Genomic DNA, 6,325 nt, shown 5'->3' on the forward strand with positions numbered 1-6,325 from the left:
GTATAGATTTTACATGTGCATCGGAAAATCTTCTATACATCATCACTTGCAGTGGTTGTCAAGAAATTTATATTGGACAAACCGGCAATACCATTAGAAAACGAATGACAGTACATTGACAGCAAATTCGAGTACCGCGCACAAGTAAAATCCCACTTAGCGAACATATTGATAGATTTGCTGGATCAAATCATCCAAATTTCTTCATTTTTCCATTTTATCAGTGTTCAGATAATACAACGGAACCAATGAGAATTAATAAAGAAAATTATTTTATTAAGAAATACCGTCCTAAATTAAGTAGATGAAATGAGAATCTGGAAGGCATTTCTTTATAATTATGTACTTTCAATTTTGTTTTAAGTACCTACTTTGTGCTACATTATGACGTTCCACCAACATTTTTAGTCATAATAAAGCTGCAAAATAATAATATCATTGCACTGGGAATGAAAAACTACACCATTGACGATATGTTAATAATCATGCGATTTATTTCAATGCTATTTACATTTTATTTTATCATAATTGCTCGTGCAACTTTCAAACTCTTTCTAAAGTTTCTCCTTTGTAAAATTGTTGCTGTTAGTCAGTATTTTCTCTCCATAGATTTAAATTCAAATCCGGCAAGTTCTTACATTTCTTCAATTTTCTACAAATAGACAATAATAAAGAATATCATGTATACTTGAATATCTGTAACATTTACCTTGTATAATAGTCATTTGTCATAATTGTCGAACGTCATCCTTTTCGATTATTCTTGTGCGAATTTTCTATTCATAAGTTTTCCCATTTTTCTAAATTTGAGCGGGTTTAGCCCAGTAGTCGTCAACACTTGACATGAGTTTTCATTGATATGGTCACAATTACAAATTAACTGTTTACAAAACTTTGAATTTTTCGAAACACTTAGATTTTTATACCCCAGGAATAGATTACCTTAGCTGTATTTGGCAAATCGATAATCGCTATGTGTTTTCGATTCATTTTTATTTACCAAACAACGGAACATTGCAATTCATGACCGTGCGTGCTTTTAAAACAAAGAAAAAGATTAAAGAAGCTGGATAATTTAATTTCACATACAGGTATATTTATGATGTATTTCTATTAACAATCTAAAAATGTTTACGGATTTGGTTCAATTAATATATATCTTCCTGAACTAGAGATAAAGGAATTTGGCAAAACTTTTAGGCATATTGGGTCTTTAATGCTCTTCAAATTCGTGCTTTGTTTGTTTATTTTTTTTTTTTTTAATAACTTTTTTTATTCGAGCGTCACCGATGAGTATTTTTTTAGACGAAACGCGTGTCTTGCGTACATAATTTCAATCCTGGTATCTATGATGAATTTATTTAGTAAAAGATGCAGAAAGTAAGTTACGTTACTTTTCCGTTTGCAGAAATTTTCTGATTCGCTAGATTCGGAATCTGTCTCAGAATTTGCGGATTGATGTAAACACTTTGTATTCATTAAAATCTTCATCCGCATAAGAAAGTAAAGTAAAAGCATCCCTGCCCATTATAGTTATGTCGAAATGGATCCAATTATATGTGTTTGATACATTATGTTCCTCATGTATGCATTGTGATTTAGTCCGTTATGAAACTTTCAAATATGCCTTTAATACTAACAATATTTTAAATTTGACCTGTTTGGCGTACCGCTTGACTCTATGCATACATTTCAGCTGCTGGTTTGATAAGTTTCACGGTTTCAAGATATACGGTATACTAACTCTGTTATCTCATAACAGTAGGTATTCAATACGCATGAGACTTCTAGCTTGTTATATCTATTAACAATGACAGCTGACTTTTAATATTTACGAAAAAAGAAGAAAACACAAAGCAAGCAATCAAATTTTCTTAAAAAAGACAGAAAACACTATTGTCATAAGATAATAGAATGTGACCTTCCGATTTAGACTTATCATCGGGTTTGTACTACTTTGAGCAACACGACGGGTGCCACACGTGGAGCAGGACCTGCTTACCCTTCCGGAGTATATGACATCATCCCCGGTTTTTGATGGGGTTAGTGTTGCTCAGTCTTTAGTTTTCTATGTTATGTTTTGTGTACTATTGTTTGCCTTTTCATCGTTTTTCGTTTTTTGCCATGACATTGTCAGTTTGTTTTCGACTTTTGAGTTTGAATATCCCTGTTGTATCTTTCGCCTCTCTATAAAAAAAATTGAAAGAAACAAACAAAGTAAACTATCAAATAAATTATCATGGAACAAACAAACACGGGGAATTACTTGGTGTTCCTGTAGGGCAAGTAATTGCCTTGCCTTTTGATTCACATGCTTTGTATACACAAAGTAAATCCATCTTACTCCTTCAAATGTGATTGATTTTGAAAACAGTTAAGGCTATTGTGTTTTCAATAGTTCAAGAAAACCGGTTTTGGCGGTCAGTATAAAAGAAAAGTTTGCACCAGATTTATTGTCGAGGTTTGGGCAGTGACCATTGTAGCACATCTTTCCGATATTGTAGTACTGAAGTTAAATTTCGTATAAACATATTTATATTAGAATGTTTTGAAGTAATTTTCGCAAAGTTGTAGATACGATAGAATGCGTTGGTTAAAGATGTCACATATTTTATATATATTTTGTAGATAGCAGTCTTTTAGATCAGAATGAAGATGCAATTGTTTTTTTTTTACAGTAGATTTTGGAATCAGATTATCTCGTTTTCTATTGAGAAGTGTTTTAGGAATTGATGAAATGTTATGTGAGATTTTTATTGTTATTAACATGAGATGGTCACTGTGCCTTTACAGTACCTAAATATGTATGTAGTTTCTATAAAGCCTGATCGAATAAAAGTATACATATCTGGATGTGCTCAGATATGTATGCTGTACAAAAGTATAGAAGGTTTTAGCGTATAAATAATTAATGTTCGTTTGAACAGTGTGAATATAGGACATCAGTTGGATTAATGACTATTGGAATATTACAAAGTTTACTTTATTCGTAATTTACCTTTTGTTTTTGGGTCGGATGAAAGCCTCGTTTTGAATACGATCCAATCCAAGGTTTTGACAGAGCACTTTGGACATTGTTATCTTTTTGATTGAGTTAAGCTGTGCTGTAAAAGAATCGACAAACCTGTCATTATAGTTTTTGAAACAAGTGGCGTATATATATTTTGAATTTTTGTATCTTTTTATTTGTCTGTGTGACTATCGCATCACTGGTATTGTTTAAACGTACCCTACATTTTATTTTGGATAGGTTGAATAAATTGAAAAAAAAAATATAAAACCCTTTCGAGAATTTAAGGTATAACAAACATCATGGATAATTGTAATTATATAATAATCATTGTATAAAGATAAGGAGATGTGGTTTGATTGCCAATGAGACAGCTTATATCCACCCATGTTCAAACGAAGTGGAAGTAAGCAATTATAGGCAACCGTACGGCATAATGAGAAAAACACAAACCGTATTATCCTTGTTTTAACTGCTTTATATTAAGTATCCTGATTATTGCTTATGATTCTCCATCGGATTTTTGGGGTTAACGAACATATTCCTTTTCCGTTGTTTAAAGCGTGCAGTATTTTCACCTTTTTTCCTTATAAAAGTAAAATACATTTAGAAATAAGACTGTTGTTACAGGTAGTATAGTAACTTATCATCTATTTTAAAGTATGGACGAAAGAACAAACGGTACATCATAAGATATAATGGAAACTAGTCCTCACAATGTATTGCATTATGCATAGCAGCGTATTTACTATTTCTCCCTACATTTATCAGGAACATAAAAACTTAAAATCTTTAAAAAGTAAACTTTCAATAGCTCCTTTTCAACAGTCCGTTAATTTATTTCCTTTATCCGCATCTGTTCATTTATGAGGAGATTAGTTCAAGATTCATATGATATTGTATGTCTAAAGGAGCAAATATCATTCTTGTGTATGTGATTTAAAACATTTCACCTATTCATGTCCCCCTTATATAAAAATAGTTTTCTAATAATATCATCAATATTCATATTGGTATGTATAACATGTCGTCATATGGTCGAACTGGAAATCACGCAAATCCATATAATTCTACCCTAATTACACCTTAACACACTCACTCGTTAAACACGAATCCATGAGTGTGCCAAGATAATACCTTAACACGCACACATTGATCACAAATCCACATGATTGGACCATATTTATACCTTAACACACTCAAATTAAATACAAATCCATATGCTTTTACCCTACACATAGCTTAACATTCACACATTGAACATCAATCCAAATGATTCTACCATAATTATACATTAACACACACACTCATTGATCACAAATCCATGATGATATGTGTGCCAGCATAATACCTTAACACACACATTGAACACAAATCATTCTCCATATGATTCTACCATAATTATACCTAAACACACAAAGACTGAACACACACACATTGAACAAATACACATTGAACACAAATCCATATGATTTTACCATAGGTATATCTTAACACACACATATTGAAGACAAATTCAATATGACTCTATCATAATAATGCATTAACACACTTACATTGAACACAAATCAATACGATTCAACCATAATTATACTTTAAAATACACACACACATTAAACCGAAATCCATATGCTTCGACCATATATATATCTTAACATACTCACATTGAACACAAATCCATGTGATTCGACCATGATTATATCTGAACACACACATTGAACAGAAATCCGTATGAGTTGACCATAATTATATCTTAACATACTCACATTAAACACAAATCGAAATGATTCTACCATGACTATAAATTAACACACGCACGTTGAATACAGATCCATATCATTCGATCATAATCCTACCCAAACATACACACATTTAACACAAATCGAAATGATTCTACCATGACTATAAATTATTACATGCACGTCGAATACAGATTCATATCATTTGATCATAATCCTACCCAAACATACACACATTTAACACAGATCCATATCATTCGATCATAATCCTACCCAAACATACACACATTTAATACAGATCCATATCATTCGATCATAATCCTACCCAAACATACACACATTTAACACAGATCCATATCATTCGGTCATAATCCTACCCAAACATAGAAACATTTAACACAAATCAATATTGAATAAAATTAGCATCATACCTTTTGTAAAGCCAAAATCTGAGTCTCTCCTCTCATACCAGTATCTATCTCCGCATTTTGTCAGATAAAATTGTTTACCAATTAAACATTCAAATGTTTCTCCAACACGTCCGTTCATGGACTTCTCTAGAAGTCCCCCCACATACAGATCGACATTGTCAGCACAACTTTAAAAAGAAAATCAAATACAATTTTCAAACTTCTCCGATGAAATGAAAAAAAGAAGAAGATAAGAATGATAAAATATGTAACTACGTCAGCCGGTAAAGTAGATCACTTGTTCTATGCAAAGTGAACACAATTTGTATTTGATTTGATGAAATTATCGGATATGACTCATCAGTTAACCTTCTTACAATGTAATAGGACCAACATGACGAATGTCACTAGTGTTATACTAAATGTTTTGAACGAATTCGTGTTGCACATGTTGCACGAACCTTGGTTTTCTGTGTAGAGATTCGTGGACTGTTGTTTCTCTTTTTGTCATTTTCCTTTTTGCCATTGTTTTTGCCGCTTTTTTTCAACCTATGATTTTATTTTTAAATTTTTTTATGTAAACTATTAAGCGAAGAAATACAAGTTTGGTAAAATAATCTATGAGACATATTCTAGTGACGAAGAAATACACTTGCTGAAAAATATCAAAATACCGAAATTAGTAGTTGAATCATAATCGGAATTATATTTATAGTCCGTTATGTTTGACGAAATACAAAAAATCAAATAAAACGTTATAGATACATATACTCAAACAGAAATGAAAACGACGTGAAAACACAGGAAAAAAACATCCACACATCATGAGAATAAAATACAGTATACATGACTTTTCAACACATGTTCCAGCAATTAATTAAAAAATGAAAGTCGATATGTGTCTTTCTATGTTGTGATGTTTCACTATTGTTTCAGGTAGGGTGAAGGTTGGCTCCTATTAAAACGTTTAAACCCGCTGCATTTGTTTGCACCTGTCCTAAGTCAGGAACCTGATGTTCAGTGGTTGTCGTTTGTTGATGTGGTTCATAAGAGTTTCTCGTTTCTCGTTTTTTATATAGATTAGACCGTTGGTTTTCCTGTTTAAACGGTTTCACACAAGTAATTTTTGGGGCCTTTTACAGCTTGCTGTTCGTTGTGAGCCAAGG

General features: G+C 31.9%; 1 long non-coding RNA gene across 1 annotated transcript; it reads right to left on the bottom strand.

The window, feature by feature from the left end:
• Nucleotides 1–471: 471 nt before the first annotated feature.
• Nucleotides 472–5,332, bottom strand: LOC127719065 (uncharacterized). Its single transcript, XR_007990146.1, has 3 exons — nucleotides 5,181–5,332; nucleotides 2,999–3,104; nucleotides 472–652 (listed from the first exon to the last, which is right to left on the bottom strand). It is a non-coding gene; the product is annotated as an uncharacterized LOC127719065 (long non-coding RNA).
• Between the last annotated feature and the right edge of the window lie 993 nt (nucleotides 5,333–6,325).

The sequence above is a fragment of the Mytilus californianus genome, unplaced genomic scaffold, assembly GCF_021869535.1.
Source record: "Mytilus californianus isolate M0D057914Y unplaced genomic scaffold, xbMytCali1.0.p SCAF_10, whole genome shotgun sequence".
Lineage (NCBI taxonomy): Eukaryota > Metazoa > Mollusca > Bivalvia > Mytilida > Mytilidae > Mytilus > Mytilus californianus.